Raw genomic sequence first — 23,430 nt, 5'->3', positions numbered from 1 at the left:
CTCAGTGTTTACCTTTAAAAGGCACCTCTGTTCTGTTCTCCTTAGTGGCTCTTTCTAGGTTACGTCCCACTTAAAGTGGAGGGCATGTATTTCTTCCCAGCACCTTCAGGATTTATTCTTTGTAGTTTTTGCTGATGATTATTCTGAGTGGTGTGAGCTGATACCTCTTTGTGGTTGAATTTGCATGTGTCTCATAATGCGTTGAAATTGAGCTTTAAGATATATCCTTTTTATTTTTCCAGCTGTGATTAGAGCTTATTTCTTCAAAGTGTTTTCTTAAAGTATGTGTCACCATTTGAAATATTTTGGCCATTATCTCCCTCAAGACATTTTGAGGGCAGGTTTCATTTACAGCCCTGCAGTACTTGTTCACATGAAGTGACCATTAGCTCAGGCTTTAAACCTGCTTTTGCAGGTAACGGCCAGAGAGTGGCAGCCTTTCTTCGTTTCCCATGCTGGTAGTAGGGAAACAGACCTACCGGCCAGTGGTGTTCTTCGGTTATAAATTAGAGTGCAATGCGCCCAGATAAACCCACAAATGTTGATGTCTCCTTGCTTTTGTTTGTTTTTAAATTTAATTTATATTTATTATTAGAGTAATATTCCATTGTGTACATGGACCACTTCTTCTTGGTGCATTCCTCGGTTGATGGACATTTTCATTGCTTCCAAGTGCTGGCTATGGTAAATCTTGCTGGTGTACAGGTTTGCCAGCCTGTGTCTTTTTGATTCTCATTTTCTCAGGTGATAGGCCAAGCAGTGGTTGTGATTGATTGACTGGTAGCTCAATGTTTCCCTTTTCAAATCACCTACATTGTGTTTTCATTAGTGGCTCTTTACATGCCCCCCCTTACAACCGAGGGTACGCATTTCTCCACACTCCCTTCACCGTTTATTTTTTGCAGCATTATTCCTAATGGCCATTCTGACTGCTGTGATCTGATAGGTTTTTGTAATATGGGTATGCATGTCATTAAAATTTTTAAAATTAACCATATTCCTATGCCTTTTTCTTTTCTCTTAAAAGAAAAAACCGTGAGTACAATATACCTCTTGAAATTGTCTTCTTCGAAGGTTGCCCTCTTCTGAAGTTTTTGGTCGATTTTTGACCCCAGAAATTTTCTGGAAGGCAGGTGCCATTTACAGAAATGCAAGTTGGTGAAAATTTAGTCACCTTTTGCAGTGGGTTCAAAGCTGCTGTTGTGGGAAACGGCCACAAGGAGGTAGCATTTCTCCATTCCCCAATCTGGGTACTAGGGCAGCAGAGCCTTTCTGGAAGTCATTGTCCTAGGTTGTAAATTAGAATGGAATTTGCCAGGAGAAATCCCCATAAGTTTATGTCTCATTACTTCTTCTTGGTTTTAAAATTTTTTTAATCTGGGTAAAGTTTAGAATATTGTTTGTCCTAGGTGTACACAATCTGGTTCATTTACACATTATGTATGTCTATTACTGTACAGATCCTCTTCCCATGTAAAATATTACAGTGTTCTGTCGACCTCCCTTGCTATATGTTCGGTCTTTTTGATACATGTATATACTATGTATTTGTATATGTATAGTAACACTAATCTTCATTTCTCAATTTCCCCCCTCCTTTCCTTTTCGATGAGCATAGTTTGTTTTCTAAGCCTGTGAGTGTCTTTCTCTTTGGAAATATGTTCATCTGTGTCAGTTATTAGATAATGCCATAAGTGATAATATAGGATATAGGTCTTTTGCTTTCCGACCTACTTCATGTTTTGTGATTATCTCCAGGCTCATCTACGGTGCCTCAAAGAGCAGTGCTTCAATGTTTTCCATAGCTAATATTCCATTGTGTACATGGACCACTTCTTCTTGGTGCATTCCTCTGTTGATGGACATTTTCGTTGCTTCCAAGTGTTGCCTTTGGTAAATATTGCTGGAGTACAGGTTTGCCAGCCTGTGATTTTTGATTTTCATTTTCTCAGGTGGTAGACCCAGCAGTGGGTATGATTGATTGACTGGTATGGTAGCTCAACGTTTACCTTTCCAAGGCACCTCAATTGTGCTTTCATTAGTGGCTCTTACCACATCCCCCTTAGAATCGAGGGTACGCATTTCTCCACAATCACATCAGCATTTATTGCTTGCAGCATTTTTGTTGAGGGCCGTTCTGACTGGTGTGAGCTGATAGTTTTTTGTAATTTGGGTTTACATGTCTGTAAAAATTCCTACAATTCATCATTTTTCCACGCCTTTTTCTTTTCTGTTAAAAGAAAAAAGGAAAAAAGTGTGAGTATAATATACCTCTTCAAATTTTCTTTTTGGAAGGTTGCACTCTGGAATTTTTTGGTCGATTTTCCACCTCAGTATTTTTTGGAGGGCCGGTGTCATTTACAGACCTGCAATGGGTGAATATTTAGTGACCTTTTGCAGTGGGTTTTAAGCTGCTGTTGTGGGAAACGGCCACAAGGATGCAGCATTTCTCCATTCCCAAATCTGGGTACTAGGGCAGCAGAGCCATTCTGGAAGTTGTTTGCCTAGGTTTTAAATTTGGATGGAATGTGCCAGGAAAACCCCCCATAAGTTTATGTCTCATTACTCCTAGTTCGTTGTTTTAATTTTTTCAATTGGGGTTATGGTTAGAATGTTGCTCGTCAAAGGTATACATACTCTGGTTCATCTACATATTCTATATAACTATTTATTTAGAGGTCCTCTTCCCGTGTAAATTATTACAGAGTGTTCCGTAATTCTTCCTTGCTATATGGTCGGTCTTTTTGATATATGTATATAATATGTATTTGTATACATATGGTAACGGTAATCTTCATTTATCCATTCCCCCCACCTTTCCTTTTAGATAAGCATAGTTTTTCTTTAATAAGTCTGTGATTGACTTTCTCTGTGGAAATATTTTCATTTGTGTCAGTTAGTAGATAACGCCTATAAGTGATATCGTAGGATATAGGACTTTTGCTTTCCGACTTACCTCATGTTCTGTGATTATCTCCAAGATCATCTATGGTGCCTCAAAGAGCAGTGTTTCATTGTTTTGCATGGCTAGTATTCATTGTGTACATGGACCACTTCTTCTTTATCCTTTCATCTGTTGATGGACATTTTGGTTGCTTCACTGCCTTGTCTATTATGAATAAGACTGCAGTGCAGCTTTTGCAGCCCGGGTCTTCTTCATTCTGGTCTTCTCAGGTGAGAGGCCCATTGGTGCGCCTGCTGGATTGAATGGTACCTCAATTTTTCCTTTTAAACGCAGCTCCTTTCTGTTCTCATTATTAGCGTTTAACCCTCTTACATCTCCCCAGCAGCTAGAGGGTACAGAGTTCTGTAAAATCTCTTCAGCATTTATTGTTTGTAGACTTTTTGCCAATGGTCAGTCGACTGGTGTGAGTTGAAAAGTTTTTGTAGATTAGATTACATGAGTCTAATACTTCCTGAGGCTGAGCTTTTATCCATTTTCCTTTCTTTAAAAAGAGAGTGAGTAAAACTTACCTCTTCATACTACCTTCGTGAACATTTTGCCTGTTTTGAATTCTTTTATCCATTCCCTACATCAGCACAATTTTGAGGGCAGGTGTCCTTTACAGCCCTGAGTCCTTGTGAATGGTAAGTGACCATTAGCTGTGGGTTAATAGCTGCTCTTGCGGGAATCGGCCACAAGGCGGCAGCATTTCTCCTTTACCAAATCTGGTTACTAGGGCAACAGAGCCTTACTGGAAGTGGTGTTCTAGGTTGTAAATTAGAATGGAATGTGCGAGCAAAAAGCCCTTTAAGTTTATGTCTCATTACTTCTTGTTGGTATTTTTACCTTAATTTTAATTTTTATCACAGCAAACTTGATTACAATGTTTTGTTTGTTCTAGGTGTGCAAGATGTGGTTCTTTCACACATATACATATATCTATTCTTCTTCGGATCCTTTTCCCATGTAGGTTATGACACAATGTTGAGTAGTCTTCCCTTGGTATTGGGTAGGTCTTTGGTGATTATATATTTCACATGTGTTTGTATCTCTCTGTTAACCTCAATATGGTAATGTATCCAATCCTCACACCTTTCCATTTGGTGAACCATAATTTTTTTAATGAATCTATGATAGTGTTTGTCTGTGGAAATATCTTTGTTTATATCATTTTTTAGGTAACCCCTATATGTGATATGATAGGATATGTGTCTTTCGCTTTCTCACTTACTCCAAGTTGCGTGATTACTTCTAGACTCATCTATGGTGCTGCAAATGGCATTGTTTCATTTTTTCACTAGCTCATAGTCCATCTGTACAGGTAGCAGTTCTTCTTGGTCCACCCATCTGTCGATCGGCTTTTTGGTTACTTCCATATCTTGGCTATTGTAATAGTATGCAATGCAGATTTGCGTGGCTGTGTCCTTCCAATTCTGTCTTCTTAGTTTATAGGTCCGGGAATACGTCTGCTGGATCATATGGTAGCTCAGTGTTTACCTTTAAAAGGCACCTCTGTTCTGTTCTCCTTAGTGGCTCTTTCTAGGTTACGTCCCACTTAAAGTGGAGGGCATGTATTTCTTCCCAGCACCTTCAGGATTTATTCTTTGTAGTTTTTGCTGATGATTATTCTGAGTGGTGTGAGCTGATACCTCTTTGTGGTTGAATTTGCATGTGTCTCATAATGCGTTGAAATTGAGCTTTAAGATATATCCTTTTTATTTTTCCAGCTGTGATTAGAGCTTATTTCTTCAAAGTGTTTTCTTAAAGTATGTGTCACCATTTGAAATATTTTGGCCATTATCTCCCTCAAGACATTTTGAGGGCAGGTTTCATTTACAGCCCTGCAGTACTTGTTCACATGAAGTGACCATTAGCTCAGGCTTTAAACCTGCTTTTGCAGGTAACGGCCAGAGAGTGGCAGCCTTTCTTCGTTTCCCATGCTGGTAGTAGGGAAACAGACCTACCGGCCAGTGGTGTTCTTCGGTTATAAATTAGAGTGCAATGCGCCCAGATAAACCCACAAATGTTGATGTCTCCTTGCTTTTGTTTGTTTTTAAATTTAATTTATATTTATTATTAGAGTAATATTCCATTGTGTACATGGACCACTTCTTCTTGGTGCATTCCTCGGTTGATGGACATTTTCATTGCTTCCAAGTGCTGGCTATGGTAAATCTTGCTGGTGTACAGGTTTGCCAGCCTGTGTCTTTTTGATTCTCATTTTCTCAGGTGATAGGCCAAGCAGTGGTTGTGATTGATTGACTGGTAGCTCAATGTTTCCCTTTTCAAATCACCTACATTGTGTTTTCATTAGTGGCTCTTTACATGCCCCCCCTTACAACCGAGGGTACGCATTTCTCCACACTCCCTTCACCGTTTATTTTTTGCAGCATTATTCCTAATGGCCATTCTGACTGCTGTGATCTGATAGGTTTTTGTAATATGGGTATGCATGTCATTAAAATTTTTAAAATTAACCATATTCCTATGCCTTTTTCTTTTCTCTTAAAAGAAAAAACCGTGAGTACAATATACCTCTTGAAATTGTCTTCTTCGAAGGTTGCCCTCTTCTGAAGTTTTTGGTCGATTTTTGACCCCAGAAATTTTCTGGAAGGCAGGTGCCATTTACAGAAATGCAAGTTGGTGAAAATTTAGTCACCTTTTGCAGTGGGTTCAAAGCTGCTGTTGTGGGAAACGGCCACAAGGAGGTAGCATTTCTCCATTCCCCAATCTGGGTACTAGGGCAGCAGAGCCTTTCTGGAAGTCATTGTCCTAGGTTGTAAATTAGAATGGAATTTGCCAGGAGAAATCCCCATAAGTTTATGTCTCATTACTTCTTCTTGGTTTTAAAATTTTTTTAATCTGGGTAAAGTTTAGAATATTGTTTGTCCTAGGTGTACACAATCTGGTTCATTTACACATTATGTATGTCTATTACTGTACAGATCCTCTTCCCATGTAAAATATTACAGTGTTCTGTCGACCTCCCTTGCTATATGTTCGGTCTTTTTGATACATGTATATACTATGTATTTGTATATGTATAGTAACACTAATCTTCATTTCTCAATTTCCCCCCTCCTTTCCTTTTCGATGAGCATAGTTTGTTTTCTAAGCCTGTGAGTGTCTTTCTCTTTGGAAATATGTTCATCTGTGTCAGTTATTAGATAATGCCATAAGTGATAATATAGGATATAGGTCTTTTGCTTTCCGACCTACTTCATGTTTTGTGATTATCTCCAGGCTCATCTACGGTGCCTCAAAGAGCAGTGCTTCAATGTTTTTCATAGCTAATATTCCATTGTGTACATGGACCACTTCTTCTTGGTGCATTCCTCTGTTGATGGACATTTTCGTTGCTTCCAAGTGTTGCCTTTGGTAAATATTGCTGGAGTACAGGTTTGCCAGCCTGTGATTTTTGATTTTCATTTTCTCAGGTGGTAGACCCAGCAGTGGGTATGATTGATTGACTGGTATGGTAGCTCAACGTTTACCTTTCCAAGGCACCTCAATTGTGCTTTCATTAGTGGCTCTTACCACATCCCCCGTAGAATCGAGGGTACGCATTTCTCCACAATCACATCAGCATTTATTGTTTGCAGCATTTTTGTTGAGGGCCGTTCTGACTGGTGTGAGCTGATAGTTTTTTGTAATTTGGGTTTACATGTCTGTAAAAATTCCTACAATTCATCATTTTTCCACGCCTTTTTCTTTTCTGTTAAAAGAGAAAAGGAAAAAAGTGTGAGTATAATATACCTCTTCAAATTTTCTTTTTGGAAGGTTGCACTCTGGAATTTTTTGGTCGATTTTCCACCTCAGTATTTTTTGGAGGGCCGGTGTCATTTACAGACCTGCAATGGGTGAATATTTAGTGACCTTTTGCAGTGGGTTTTAAGCTGCTGTTGTGGGAAACGGCCACAAGGATGCAGCATTTCTCCATTCCCAAATCTGGGTACTAGGGCAGCAGAGCCATTCTGGAAGTTGTTTGCCTAGGTTTTAAATTTGGATGGAATGTGCCAGGAAAACCCCCCATAAGTTTATGTCTCATTACTCCTAGTTCGTTGTTTTAATTTTTTCAATTGGGGTTATGGTTAGAATGTTGCTCGTCAAAGGTATACATACTCTGGTTCATCTACATATTCTATATAACTATTTATTTAGAGGTCCTCTTCCCGTGTAAATTATTACAGAGTGTTCCGTAATTCTTCCTTGCTATATGGTCGGTCTTTTTGATATATGTATATAATATGTATTTGTATACATATGGTAACGGTAATCTTCATTTATCCATTCCCCCCACCTTTCCTTTTAGATAAGCATAGTTTTTCTTTAATAAGTCTGTGATTGACTTTCTCTGTGGAAATATTTTCATTTGTGTCAGTTAGTAGATAACGCCTATAAGTGATATCGTAGGATATAGGACTTTTGCTTTCCGACTTACCTCATGTTCTGTGATTATCTCCAAGATCATCTATGGTGCCTCAAAGAGCAGTGTTTCATTGTTTTGCATGGCTAGTATTCATTGTGTACATGGACCACTTCTTCTTTATCCTTTCATCTGTTGATGGACATTTTGGTTGCTTCACTGCCTTGTCTATTATGAATAAGACTGCAGTGCAGCTTTTGCAGCCCGGGTCTTCTTCATTCTGGTCTTCTCAGGTGAGAGGCCCATTGGTGCGCCTGCTGGATTGAATGGTACCTCAATTTTTCCTTTTAAACGCAGCTCCTTTCTGTTCTCATTATTAGCGTTTAACCCTCTTACATCTCCCCAGCAGCTAGAGGGTACAGAGTTCTGTAAAATCTCTTCAGCATTTATTGTTTGTAGACTTTTTGCCAATGGTCAGTCGACTGGTGTGAGTTGAAAAGTTTTTGTAGATTAGATTACATGAGTCTAATACTTCCTGAGGCTGAGCTTTTATCCATTTTCCTTTCTTTAAAAAGAGAGTGAGTAAAACTTACCTCTTCATACTACCTTCGTGAACATTTTGCCTGTTTTGAATTCTTTTATCCATTCCCTACATCAGCACAATTTTGAGGGCAGGTGTCCTTTACAGCCCTGAGTCCTTGTGAATGGTAAGTGACCATTAGCTGTGGGTTAATAGCTGCTCTTGCGGGAATCGGCCACAAGGCGGCAGCATTTCTCCTTTACCAAATCTGGTTACTAGGGCAACAGAGCCTTACTGGAAGTGGTGTTCTAGGTTGTAAATTAGAATGGAATGTGCGAGCAAAAAGCCCTTTAAGTTTATGTCTCATTACTTCTTGTTGGTATTTTTACCTTAATTTTAATTTTTATCACAGCAAACTTGATTACAATGTTTTGTTTGTTCTAGGTGTGCAAGATGTGGTTCTTTCACACATATACATATATCTATTCTTCTTCGGATCCTTTTCCCATGTAGGTTATGACACAATGTTGAGTAGTCTTCCCTTGGTATTGGGTAGGTCTTTGGTGATTATATATTTCACATGTGTTTGTATCTCTCTGTTAACCTCAATATGGTAATGTATCCAATCCTCACACCTTTCCATTTGGTGAACCATAATTTTTTTAATGAATCTATGATAGTGTTTGTCTGTGGAAATATCTTTGTTTATATCATTTTTTAGGTAACCCCTATATGTGATATGATAGGATATGTGTCTTTCGCTTTCTCACTTACTCCAAGTTGCGTGATTACTTCTAGACTCATCTATGGTGCTGCAAATGGCATTGTTTCATTTTTTCACTAGCTCATAGTCCATCTGTACAGGTAGCAGTTCTTCTTGGTCCACCCATCTGTCGATCGGCTTTTTGGTAACTTCCATATCTTGGCTATTGTAATAGTATGCAATGCAGATTTGCGTGGCTGTGTCCTTCCAATTCTGTCTTCTTAGTTTATAGGTCCGGGAATACGTCTGCTGGATCATATGGTAGCTCAGTGTTTACCTTTAAAAGGCACCTCTGTTCTGTTCTCCTTAGTGGCTCTTTCTAGGTTACGTCCCACTTAAAGTGGAGGGCATGTATTTCTTCCCAGCACCTTCAGTATTTATTCTTTGTAGTTTTTGCTGAAGATTATTCTGAGTGGTGTGAGCTGATACCTCTTTGTGGTTGAATTTGCATGTGTCTCATAATGCGTTGAAATTGAGCTTTAAGATATATCCTTTTTATTTTTCCAGCTGTGATTAGAGCTTATTTCTTCAAAGTGTTTTCTTAAAGTATGTGTCACCATTTGAAATATTTTGGCCATTATCTCCCTCAAGACATTTTGAGGGCAGGTTTCATTTACAGCCCTGCAGTACTTGTTCACATGAAGTGACCATTAGCTCAGGCTTTAAACCTGCTTTTGCAGGTAACGGCCAGAGAGTGGCAGCCTTTCTTCGTTTCCCATGCTGGTAGTAGGGAAACAGACCTACCGGCCAGTGGTGTTCTTCGGTTATAAATTAGAGTGCAATGCGCCCAGATAAACCCACAAATGTTGATGTCTCCTTGCTTTTGTTTGTTTTTAAATTTAATTTATATTTATTATTAGAGTAATATTCCATTGTGTACATGGACCACTTCTTCTTGGTGCATTCCTCGGTTGATGGACATTTTCATTGCTTCCAAGTGCTGGCTATGGTAAATCTTGCTGGTGTACAGGTTTGCCAGCCTGTGTCTTTTTGATTCTCATTTTCTCAGGTGATAGGCCAAGCAGTGGTTGTGATTGATTGACTGGTAGCTCAATGTTTCCCTTTTCAAATCACCTACATTGTGTTTTCATTAGTGGCTCTTTACATGCCCCCCCTTACAACCGAGGGTACGCATTTCTCCACACTCCCTTCACCGTTTATTTTTTGCAGCATTATTCCTAATGGCCATTCTGACTGCTGTGATCTGATAGGTTTTTGTAATATGGGTATGCATGTCATTAAAATTTTTAAAATTAACCATATTCCTATGCCTTTTTCTTTTCTCTTAAAAGATAAAACCGTGAGTACAATATACCTCTTGAAATTGTCTTCTTCGAAGGTTGCCCCCTTCTGAAGTTTTTGGTCGATTTTTGACCCCAGAAATTTTCTGGAAGGCAGGTGCCATTTACAGAAATGCAAGTTGGTGAAAATTTAGTCACCTTTTGCAGTGGGTTCAAAGCTGCTGTTGTGGGAAACGGCCACAAGGAGGTAGCATTTCTCCATTCCCCAATCTGGGTACTAGGGCAACAGAGCCTTTCTGGAAGTCATTGTCCTAGGTTGTAAATTAGAATGGAATTTGCCAGGAGAAATCCCCATAAGTTTATGTCTCATTACTTCTTCTTGGTTTTAAAATTTTTTTAATCTGGGTAAAGTTTAGAATATTGTTTGTCCTAGGTGTACACAATCTGGTTCATTTACACATTATGTATGTCTATTACTGTACAGATCCTCTTCCCATGTAAAATATTACAGTGTTCTGTCGACCTCCCTTGCTATATGTTCGGTCTTTTTGATACATGTATATACTATGTATTTGTATATGTATAGTAACACTAATCTTCATTTCTCAATTTCCCCCCTCCTTTCCTTTTCGATGAGTATAGTTTGTTTTCTAAGCCTGTGAGTGTCTTTCTCTTTGGAAATATGTTCATCTGTGTCAGTTATTAGATAATGCCATAAGTGATAATATAGGATATAGGTCTTTTGCTTTCCGACCTACTTCATGTTTTGTGATTATCTCCAGGCTCATCTACGGTGCCTCAAAGAGCAGTGCTTCAATGTTTTCCATAGCTAATATTCCATTGTGTACATGGACCACTTCTTCTTGGTGCATTCCTCTGTTGATGGACATTTTCGTTGCTTCCAAGTGTTGCCTTTGGTAAATATTGCTGGAGTACAGGTTTGCCAGCCTGTGATTTTTGATTTTCATTTTCTCAGGTGGTAGACCCAGCAGTGGGTATGATTGATTGACTGGTATGGTAGCTCAACGTTTACCTTTCCAAGGCACCTCAATTGTGCTTTCATTAGTGGCTCTTACCACATCCCCCTTAGAATCGAGGGTACGCATTTCTCCACAATCACATCAGCATTTATTGTTTGCAGCATTTTTGTTGAGGGCCGTTCTGACTGGTGTGAGCTGATAGTTTTTTGTAATTTGGGTTTACATGTCTGTAAAAATTCCTACAATTCATCATTTTTCCACGCCTTTTTCTTTTCTGTTAAAAGAAAAAAGGAAAAAAGTGTGAGTATAATATACCTCTTCAAATTTTCTTTTTGGAAGGTTGCACTCTGGAATTTTTTGGTCGATTTTCCACCTCAGTATTTTTTGGAGGGCCGGTGTCATTTACAGACCTGCAATGGGTGAATATTTAGTGACCTTTTGCAGTGGGTTTTAAGCTGCTGTTGTGGGAAACGGCCACAAGGATGCAGCATTTCTCCATTCCCAAATCTGGGTACTAGGGCAGCAGAGCCATTCTGGAAGTTGTTTGCCTAGGTTTTAAATTTGGATGGAATGTGCCAGGAAAACCCCCCATAAGTTTATGTCTCATTACTCCTAGTTCGTTGTTTTAATTTTTTCAATTGGTGTTATGGTTAGAAAGTTGCTCGTCAAAGGTATACATACTCTGGTTCATCTACATATTCTATATAACTATTTATTTAGAGGTCCTCTTCCCGTGTAAATTATTACAGAGTGTTCCGTAATTCTTCCTTGCTATATGGTCGGTCTTTTTGATATATGTATATAATATGTATTTGTATACATATGGTAACGGTAATCTTCATTTATCCATTCCCCCCACCTTTCCTTTTAGATAAGCATAGTTTTTCTTTAATAAGTCTGTGATTGACTTTCTCTGTGGAAATATTTTCATTTGTGTCAGTTATTAGATAACGCCTATAAGTGATATCGTAGGATATAGGACTTTTGCTTTCCGACTTACCTCATGTTCTGTGATTATCTCCAAGATCATCTATGGTGCCTCAAAGAGCAGTGTTTCATTGTTTTGCATGGCTAGTATTCATTGTGTACATGGACCACTTCTTCTTTATCCTTTCATCTGTTGATGGACATTTTGGTTGCTTCACTGCCTTGTCTATTATGAATAAGGCTGCAGTGCAGCTTTTGCAGCCCGGGTCTTCTTCATTCTGGTCTTCTCAGGTGAGAGGCCCATTGGTGCGCCTGCTGGATTGAAAGGTACCTCAATTTTTCCTTTTAAACGCAGCTCCTTTCTGTTCTCATTATTAGCGTTTAACCGTCTTACATCTCCCCAGCAGCTAGAGGGTACAGAGTTCTGTAAAATCTCTTCAGCATTTATTGTTTGTAGACTTTTTGCCAATGGTCAGTCGACTGGTGTGAGTTGAAAAGTTTTTGTAGATTAGATTACATGAGTCTAATACTTCCTGAGGCTGAGCTTTTATCCATTTTCCTTTCTTTAAAAAGAGAGTGAGTAAAACTTACCTCTTCATACTACCTTCGTGAACATTTTGCCTGTTTTGAATTCTTTTATCCATTCCCTACATCAGCACAATTTTGAGGGCAGGTGTCCTTTACAGCCCTGAGTCCTTGTGAATGGTAAGTGACCATTAGCTGTGGGTTAATAGCTGCTCTTGCGGGAATCGGCCACAAGGCGGCAGCATTTCTCCTTTACCAAATCTGGTTACTAGGGCAACAGAGCCTTACTGGAAGTGGTGTTCTAGGTTGTAAATTAGAATGGAATGTGCGAGCAAAAAGCCCTTTAAGTTTATGTCTCATTACTTCTTGTTGGTATTTTTACCTTAATTTTAATTTTTATCACAGCAAACTTGATTACAATGTTTTGTTTGTTCTAGGTGTGCAAGATGTGGTTCTTTCACACATATACATATATCTATTCTTCTTCGGATCCTTTTCCCATGTAGGTTATGACACAATGTTGAGTAGTCTTCCCTTGGTATTGGGTAGGTCTTTGGTGATTATATATTTCACATGTGTTTGTATCTCTCTGTTAACCTCAATATGGTAATGTATCCAATCCTCACACCTTTCCATTTGGTGAACCATAATTTTTTTAATGAATCTATGATAGTGTTTGTCTGTGGAAATATCTTTGTTTATATCATTTTTTAGGTAACCCCTATATGTGATATGATAGGATATGTGTCTTTCGCTTTCTCACTTACTCCAAGTTGCGTGATTACTTCTAGACTCATCTATGGTGCTGCAAATGGCATTGTTTCATTTTTTCACTAGCTCATAGTCCATCTGTACAGGTAGCAGTTCTTCTTGGTCCACCCATCTGTCGATCGGCTTTTTGGTTACTTCCATATCTTGGCTATTGTAATAGTATGCAATGCAGATTTGCGTGGCTGTGTCCTTCCAATTCTGTCTTCTTAGTTTATAGGTCCGGGAATACGTCTGCTGGATCATATGGTAGCTCAGTGTTTACCTTTAAAAGGCACCTCTGTTCTGTTCTCCTTAGTGGCTCTTTCTAGGTTACGTCCCACTTAAAGTGGAGGGCATGTATTTCTTCCCAGCACCTTCAGGATTTATTCTTTGTAGTTTTTGCTGATGATTATTCTGAGTGGTGTGAGCTGATACCTCTTTGTGGTTGAATTTGCATGTGTCTCATAATGCGTTGAAATTGAGCTTTAAGATATATCCTTTTTATTTTTCCAGCTGTGATTAGAGCTTATTTCTTCAAAGTGTTTTCTTAAAGTATGTGTCACCATTTGAAATATTTTGGCCATTATCTCCCTCAAGACATTTTGAGGGCAGGTTTCATTTACAGCCCTGCAGTACTTGTTCACATGAAGTGACCATTAGCTCAGGCTTTAAACCTGCTTTTGCAGGTAACGGCCAGAGAGTGGCAGCCTTTCTTCGTTTCCCATGCTGGTGGTAGGGAAACAGACCTACCGGCCAGTGGTGTTCTTCGGTTATAAATTAGAGTGCAATGTGCCCAGATAAACCCACAAATGTTGATGTCTCCTTGCTTTTGTTTGTTTTTAAATTTAATTTATATTTATTATTAGAGTAATATTCCATTGTGTACATGGACCACTTCTTCTTGGTGCATTCCTCGGTTGATGGACATTTTCATTGCTTCCAAGTGCTGGCTATGGTAAATCTTGCTGGTGTACAGGTTTGCCAGCCTGTGTCTTTTTGATTCTCATTTTCTCAGGTGATAGGCCAAGCAGTGGTTGTGATTGATTGACTGGTAGCTCAATGTTTCCCTTTTCAAATCACCTACATTGTGTTTTCATTAGTGGCTCTTTACATGCCCCCCCTTACAACCGAGGGTACGCATTTCTCCACACTCCCTTCACCGTTTATTTTTTGCAGCATTATTCCTAATGGCCATTCTGACTGCTGTGATCTGATAGGTTTTTGTAATATGGGTATGCATGTCATTAAAATTTTTAAAATTAACCATATTCCTATGCCTTTTTCTTTTCTCTTAAAAGAAAAAACTGTGAGTACAATATACCTCTTGAAATTGCCTTCTTCGAAGGTTGCCCTCTTCTGAAGTTTTTGGTCGATTTTTGACCCCAGAAATTTTCTGGAAGGCAGGTGCCATTTACAGAAATGCAAGTTGGTGAAAATTTAGTCACCTTTTGCAGTGGGTTCAAAGCTGCTGTTGTGGGAAACGGCCACAAGGAGGTAGCATTTCTCCATTCCCCAATCTGGGTACTAGGGCAGCAGAGCCTTTCTGGAAGTCATTGTCCTAGGTTGTAAATTAGAATGGAATTTGCCAGGAGAAATCCCCATAAGTTTATGTCTCATTACTTCTTCTTGGTTTTAAAATTTTTTTAATCTGGGTAAAGTTTAGAATATTGTTTGTCCTAGGTGTACACAATCTGGTTCATTTACACATTATGTATGTCTATTACTGTACAGATCCTCTTCCCATGTAAAATATTACAGTGTTCTGTCGACCTCCCTTGCTATATGTTCGGTCTTTTTGATACATGTATATACTATGTATTTGTATATGTATAGTAACACTAATCTTCATTTCTCAATTTCCCCCCTCCTTTCCTTTTCGATGAGCATAGTTTGTTTTCTAAGCCTGTGAGTGTCTTTCTCTTTGGAAATATGTTCATCTGTGTCAGTTATTAGATAATACCATAAGTGATAATATAGGTCTTTTGCTTTCCGACCTACTTCATGTTTTGTGATTATCTCCAGGCTCATCTATGGTGCCTCAAAGAGCAGTGCTTCAATGTTTTCCATAGCTAATATTCCATTGTGTACATGGACCACTTCTTCTTGGTGCATTCCTCTGTTGATGGACATTTTCGTTGCTTCCAAGTGTTGCCTTTGGTAAATATTGCTGGAGTACAGGTTTGCCAGCCTATGATTTTTGATTTTCATTTTCTCAGGTGGTAGACCCAGCAGTGGGTATGATTGATTGACTGGTATGGTAGCTCAACGTTTACCTTTCCAAGGCACCTCAATTGTGCTTTCATTAGTGGCTCTTACCACATCCCCCTTAGAATCGAGGGTACGCATTTCTCCACAATCACATCAGCATTTATTGTTTGCAGCATTTTTGTTGAGGGCCGTTCTGACTGGTGTGAGCTGATAGTTTTTTGTAATTTGGGTTTACATGTCTGTAAAAATTCCTACAATTCATCATTTTTCCACGCCTTTTTCTTTTCTGTTAAAAGAAAAAAGGAAAAAAGTGTGAGTATAATATACCTCTTCAAATTTTCTTTTTGGAAGGTTGCACTCTGGAATTTTTTGGTCGATTTTCCACCTCAGTATTTTTTGGAGGGCCGGTGTCATTTACAGACCTGCAATGGGTGAATATTTAGTGACCTTTTGCAGTGGGTTTTAAGCTGCTGTTGTGGGAAACGGCCACAAGGATGCAGCATTTCTCCATTCCCAAATCTGGGTACTAGGGCAGCAGAGCCATTCTGGAAGTTGTTTGCCTAGGTTTTAAATTTGGATGGAATGTGCCAGGAAAACCCCCCATAAGTTTATGTCTCATTACTCCTAGTTCGTTGTTTTAATTTTTTCAATTGGTGTTATGGTTAGAAAGTTGCTCGTCAAAGGTATACATACTCTGGTTCATCTACATATTCTATATAACTATTTATTTAGAGGTCCTCTTCCCGTGTAAATTATTACAGAGTGTTCCGTAATTCTTCCTTGCTATATGGTCGGTCTTTTTGATATATGTATATAATATGTATTTGTATACATATGGTAACGGTAATCTTCATTTATCCATTCCCCCCACCTTTCCTTTTAGATAAGCATAGTTTTTCTTTAATAAGTCTGTGATTGACTTTCTCTGTGGAAATATTTTCATTTGTGTCAGTTATTAGATAACGCCTATAAGTGATATCGTAGGATATAGGACTTTTGCTTTCCGACTTACCTCATGTTCTGTGATTATCTCCAAGATCATCTATGGTGCCTCAAAGAGCAGTGTTTCATTGTTTTGCATGGCTAGTATTCATTGTGTACATGGACCACTTCTTCTTTATCCTTTCATCTGTTGATGGACATTTTGGTTGCTTCACTGCCTTGTCTATTATGAATAAGGCTGCAGTGCAGCTTTTGCAGCCCGGGTCTTCTTCATTCTGGTCTTCTCAGGTGAGAGGCCCATTGGTGCGCCTGCTGGATTGAAAGGTACCTCAATTTTTCCTTTTAAACGCAGCTCCTTTCTGTTCTCATTATTAGCGTTTAACCCTCTTACATCTCCCCAGCAGCTAGAGGGTACAGAGTTCTGTAAAATCTCTTCAGCATTTATTGTTTGTAGACTTTTTGCCAATGGTCAGTCGACTGGTGTGAGTTGAAAAGTTTTTGTAGATTAGATTACATGAGTCTAATACTTCCTGAGGCTGAGCTTTTATCCATTTTCCTTTCTTTAAAAAGAGAGTGAGTAAAACTTACCTCTTCATACTACCTTCGTGAACATTTTGCCTGTTTTGAATTCTTTTATCCATTCCCTACATCAGCACAATTTTGAGGGCAGGTGTCCTTTACAGCCCTGAGTCCTTGTGAATGGTAAGTGACCATTAGCTGTGGGTTAATAGCTGCTCTTGCGGGAATCGGCCACAAGGCGGCAGCATTTCTCCTTTACCAAATCTGGTTACTAGGGCAACAGAGCCTTACTGGAAGTGGTGTTCTAGGTTGTAAATTAGAATGGAATGTGCGAGCAAAAAGCCCTTTAAGTTTATGTCTCATTACTTCTTGTTGGTATTTTTACCTTAATTTTAATTTTTATCACAGCAAACTTGATTACAATGTTTTGTTTGTTCTAGGTGTGCAAGATGTGGTTCTTTCACACATATACATATATCTATTCTTCTTCGGATCCTTTTCCCATGTAGGTTATGACACAATGTTGAGTAGTCTTCCCTTGGTATTGGGTAGGTCTTTGGTGATTATATATTTCACATGTGTTTGTATCTCTCTGTTAACCTCAATATGGTAATGTATCCAATCCTCACACCTTTCCATTTGGTGAACCATAATTTTTTTAATGAATCTATGATAGTGTTTGTCTGTGGAAATATCTTTGTTTATATCATTTTTTAGGTAACCCCTATATGTGATATGATAGGATATGTGTCTTTCGCTTTCTCACTTACTCCAAGTTGCGTGATTACTTCTAGACTCATCTATGGTGCTGCAAATGGCATTGTTTCATTTTTTCACTAGCTCATAGTCCATCTGTAAAGGTAGCAGTTCTTCTTGGTCCACCCATCTGTCGATCGGCTTTTTGGTTACTTCCATATCTTGGCTATTGTAATAGTATGCAATGCAGATTTGCGTGGCTGTGTCCTTCCAATTCTGTCTTCTTAGTTTATAGGTCCGGGAATACGTCTGCTGGATCATATGGTAGCTCAGTGTTTACCTTTAAAAGGCACCTCTGTTCTGTTCTCCTTAGTGGCTCTTTCTAGGTTACGTCCCACTTAAAGTGGAGGGCATGTATTTCTTCCCAGCACCTTCAGGATTTATTCTTTGTAGTTTTTGCTGATGATTATTCTGAGTGGTGTGAGCTGATACCTCTTTGTGGTTGAATTTGCATGTGTCTCATAATGCGTTGAAATTGAGCTTTAAGATATATCCTTTTTATTTTTCCAGCTGTGATTAGAGCTTATTTCTTCAAAGTGTTTTCTTAAAGTATGTGTCACCATTTGAAATATTTTGGCCATTATCTCCCTCAAGACATTTTGAGGGCAGGTTTCATTTACAGCCCTGCAGTACTTGTTCACATGAAGTGACCATTAGCTCAGGCTTTAAACCTGCTTTTGCAGGTAACGGCCAGAGAGTGGCAGCCTTTCTTCGTTTCCCATGCTGGTAGTAGGGAAACAGACCTACCGGCCAGTGGTGTTCTTCGGTTATAAATTAGAGTGCAATGTGCCCAGATAAACCCACAAATGTTGATGTCTCCTTGCTTTTGTTTGTTTTTAAATTTAATTTATATTTATTATTAGAGTAATATTCCATTGTGTACATGGACCACTTCTTCTTGGTGCATTCCTCGGTTGATGGACATTTTCATTGCTTCCAAGTGCTGGCTATGGTAAATCTTGCTGGTGTACAGGTTTGCCAGCCTGTGTCTTTTTGATTCTCATTTTCTCAGGTGATAGGCCAAGCAGTGGTTGTGATTGATTGACTGGTAGCTCAATGTTTCCCTTTTCAAATCACCTACATTGTGTTTTCATTAGTGGCTCTTTACATGCCCCCCCTTACAACCGAGGGTACGCATTTCTCCACACTCCCTTCACCGTTTATTTTTTGCAGCATTATTCCTAATGGCCATTCTGACTGCTGTGATGTGATAGGTTTTTGTAATATGGGTATGCATGTCATTAAAATTTTTAAAATTAACCATATTCCTATGCCTTTTTCTTTTCTCTTAAAAGAAAAAACCGTGAGTACAATATACCTCTTGAAATTGCCTTCTTCGAAGGTTGCCCTCTTCTGAAGGTTTTGGTCGATTTTTGACCCCAGAAATTTTCTGGAAGGCAGGTGCCATTTACAGAAATGCAAGTTGGTGAAAATTTAGTCACCTTTTGCAGTGGGTTCAAAGCTGCTGTTGTGGGAAACGGCCACAAGGAGGTAGCATTTCTCCATTCCCCAATCTGGGTACTAGGGCAGCAGAGCCTTTCTGGAAGTCATTGTCCTAGGTTGTAAATTAGAATGGAATTTGCCAGGAGAAATCCCCATAAGTTTATGTCTCATTACTTCTTTTTGGTTTTAAAATTTTTTTAATCTGGGTAAAGTTTAGAATATTGTTTGTCCTAGGTGTACACAATCTGGTTCATTTACACATTATGTATGTCTATTACTGTACAGATCCTCTTCCCATGTAAAATATTACAGTGTTCTGTCGACCTCCCTTGCTATATGTTCGGTCTTTTTGATACATGTATATACTATGTATTTGTATATGTATAGTAACACTAATCTTCATTTCTCAATTTCCCCCCTCCTTTCCTTTTCGATGAGCATAGTTTGTTTTCTAAGCCTGTGAGTGTCTTTCTCTTTGGAAATATGTTCATCTGTGTCAGTTATTAGATAATGCCATAAGTGATAATATAGGCTCTAGGTCTTTTGCTTTCCGACCTACTTCATGTTTTGTGATTATCTCCAGGCTCATCTATGGTGCCTCAAAGAGCAGTGCTTCAATGTTTTCCATAGCTAATATTCCATTGTGTACATGGACCACTTCTTCTTGGTGCATTCCTCTGTTGATGGACATTTTCGTTGCTTCCAAGTGTTGCCTTTGGTAAATATTGCTGGAGTACAGGTTTGCCAGCCTGTGATTTTTGATTTTCATTTTCTCAGGTGGTAGACCCAGCAGTGGGTATGATTGATTGACTGGTATGGTAGCTCAACGTTTACCTTTCCAAGGCACCTCAATTGTGCTTTCATTAGTGGCTCTTACCACATCCCCCTTAGAATCGAGGGTACGCATTTCTCCACAATCACATCAGCATTTATTGTTTGCAGCATTTTTGTTGAGGGCCGTTCTGACTGGTGTGAGCTGATAGTTTTTTGTAATTTGGGTTTACATGTCTGTAAAAATTCCTACAATTCATCATTTTTCCACGCCTTTTTCTTTTCTGTTAAAAGAAAAAAGGAAAAAAGTGTGAGTATAATATACCTCTTCAAATTTTCTTTTTGGAAGGTTGCACTCTGGAATTTTTTGGTCGATTTTCCACCTCAGTATTTTTTGGAGGGCCGGTGTCATTTACAGACCTGCAATGGGTGAATATTTAGTGACCTTTTGCAGTGGGTTTTAAGCTGCTGTTGTGGGAAACGGCCACAAGGATGCAGCATTTCTCCATTCCCAAATCTGGGTACTAGGGCAGCAGAGCCATTCTGGAAGTTGTTTGCCTAGGTTTTAAATTTGGATGGAATGTGCCAGGAAAACCCCCCATAAGTTTATGTCTCATTACTCCTAGTTCGTTGTTTTAATTTTTTCAATTGGGGTTATGGTTAGAATGTTGCTCGTCAAAGGTATACATACTCTGGTTCATCTACATATTCTATATAACTATTTATTTAGAGGTCCTCTTCCCGTGTAAATTATTACAGAGTGTTCCGTAATTCTTCCTTGCTATATGGTCGGTCTTTTTGATATATGTATATAATATGTATTTGTATACATATGGTAATGGTAATCTTCATTTATCCATTCCCCCCACCTTTCCTTTTAGATAAGCATAGTTTTTCTTTAATAAGTCTGTGATTGACTTTCTCTGTGGAAATATTTTCATTTGTGTCAGTTAGTAGATAACGCCTATAAGTGATATCGTAGGATATAGGACTTTTGCTTTCCGACTTACCTCATGTTCTGTGATTATCTCCAAGATCATCTATGGTGCCTCAAAGAGCAGTGTTTCATTGTTTTGCATGGCTAGTATTCATTGTGTACATGGACCACTTCTTCTTTATCCTTTCATCTGTTGATGGACATTTTGGTTGCTTCACTGCCTTGTCTATTATGAATAAGACTGCAGTGCAGCTTTTGCAGCCCGGGTCTTCTTCATTCTGGTCTTCTCAGGTGAGAGGCCCATTGGTGCGCCTGCTGGATTGAATGGTACCTCAATTTTTCCTTTTAAACGCAGCTCCTTTCTGTTCTCATTATTAGCGTTTAACCCTCTTACATCTCCCCAGCAGCTAGAGGGTACAGAGTTCTGTAAAATCTCTTCAGCATTTATTGTTTGTAGACTTTTTGCCAATGGTCAGTCGACTGGTGTGAGTTGAAAAGTTTTTGTAGATTAGATTACATGAGTCTAATACTTCCTGAGGCTGAGCTTTTATCCATTTTCCTTTCTTTAAAAAGAGAGTGAGTAAAACTTACCTCTTCATACTACCTTCGTGAACATTTTGCCTGTTTTGAATTCTTTTATCCATTCCCTACATCAGCACAATTTTGAGGGCAGGTGTCCTTTACAGCCCTGAGTCCTTGTGAATGGTAAGTGACCATTAGCTGTGGGTTAATAGCTGCTCTTGCGGGAATCGGCCACAAGGCGGCAGCATTTCTCCTTTACCAAATCTGGTTACTAGGGCAACAGAGCCTTACTGGAAGTGGTGTTCTAGGTTGTAAATTAGAATGGAATGTGCGAGCAAAAAGCCCTTTAAGTTTATGTCTCATTACTTCTTGTTGGTATTTTTACCTTAATTTTAATTTTTATCACAGCAAACTTGATTACAATGTTTTGTTTGTTCTAGGTGTGCAAGATGTGGTTCTTTCACACATATACATATATCTATTCTTCTTCGGATCCTTTTCCCATGTAGGTTATGACACAATGTTGAGTAGTCTTCCCTTGGTATTGGGTAGGTCTTTGGTGATTATATATTTCACATGTGTTTGTATCTCTCTGTTAACCTCAATATGGTAATGTATCCAATCCTCACACCTTTCCATTTGGTGAACCATAATTTTTTTAATGAATCTATGATAGTGTTTGTCTGTGGAAATATCTTTGTTTATATCATTTTTTAGGTAACCCCTATATGTGATATGATAGGATATGTGTCTTTCGCTTTCTCACTTACTCCAAGTTGCGTGATTACTTCTAGACTCATCTATGGTGCTGCAAATGGCATTGTTTCATTTTTTCACTAGCTCATAGTCCATCTGTACAGGTAGCAGTTCTTCTTGGTCCACCCATCTGTCGATCGGCTTTTTGGTTACTTCCATATCTTGGCTATTGTAATAGTATGCAATGCAGATTTGCGTGGCTGTGTCCTTCCAATTCTGTCTTCTTAGTTTATAGGTCCGGGAATACGTCTGCTGGATCATATGGTAGCTCAGTGTTTACCTTTAAAAGGCACCTCTGTTCTGTTCTCCTTAGTGGCTCTTTCTAGGTTACGTCCCACTTAAAGTGGAGGGCATGTATTTCTTCCCAGCACCTTCAGGATTTATTCTTTGTAGTTTTTGCTGATGATTATTCTGAGTGGTGTGAGCTGATACCTCTTTGTGGTTGAATTTGCATGTGTCTCATAATGCGTTGAAATTGAGCTTTAAGATATATCCTTTTTATTTTTCCAGCTGTGATTAGAGCTTATTTCTTCAAAGTGTTTTCTTAAAGTATGTGTCACCATTTGAAATATTTTGGCCATTATCTCCCTCAAGACATTTTGAGGGCAGGTTTCATTTACAGCCCTGCAGTACTTGTTCACATGAAGTGACCATTAGCTCAGGCTTTAAACCTGCTTTTGCAGGTAACGGCCAGAGAGTGGCAGCCTTTCTTCGTTTCCCATGCTGGTAGTAGGGAAACAGACCTACCGGCCAGTGGTGTTCTTCGGTTATAAATTAGAGTGCAATGCGCCCAGATAAACCCACAAATGTTGATGTCTCCTTGCTTTTGTTTGTTTTTAAATTTAATTTATATTTATTATTAGAGTAATATTCCATTGTGTACATGGACCACTTCTTCTTGGTGCATTCCTCGGTTGATGGACATTTTCATTGCTTCCAAGTGCTGGCTATGGTAAATCTTGCTGGTGTACAGGTTTGCCAGCCTGTGTCTTTTTGATTCTCATTTTCTCAGGTGATAGGCCAAGCAGTGGTTGTGATTGATTGACTGGTAGCTCAATGTTTCCCTTTTCAAATCACCTACATTGTGTTTTCATTAGTGGCTCTTTACATGCCCCCCCTTACAACCGAGGGTACGCATTTCTCCACACTCCCTTCACCGTTTATTTTTTGCAGCATTATTCCTAATGGCCATTCTGACTGCTGTGATCTGATAGGTTTTTGTAATATGGGTATGCATGTCATTAAAATTTTTAAAATTAACCATATTCCTATGCCTTTTTCTTTTCTCTTAAAAGAAAAAACCGTGAGTACAATATACCTCTTGAAATTGTCTTCTTCGAAGGTTGCCCTCTTCTGAAGTTTTTGGTCGATTTTTGACCCCAGAAATTTTCTGGAAGGCAGGTGCCATTTACAGAAATGCAAGTTGGTGAAAATTTAGTCACCTTTTGCAGTGGGTTCAAAGCTGCTGTTGTGGGAAACGGCCACAAGGAGGTAGCATTTCTCCATTCCCCAATCTGGGTACTAGGGCAGCAGAGCCTTTCTGGAAGTCATTGTCCTAGG

This window comes from Balaenoptera physalus, assembly GCF_965194825.1.
Source record: "Balaenoptera physalus genome assembly, chromosome: 8".
NCBI lineage: Eukaryota > Metazoa > Chordata > Mammalia > Artiodactyla > Balaenopteridae > Balaenoptera > Balaenoptera physalus.
Note: the sequence above shows the minus strand (reverse complement) of the source record.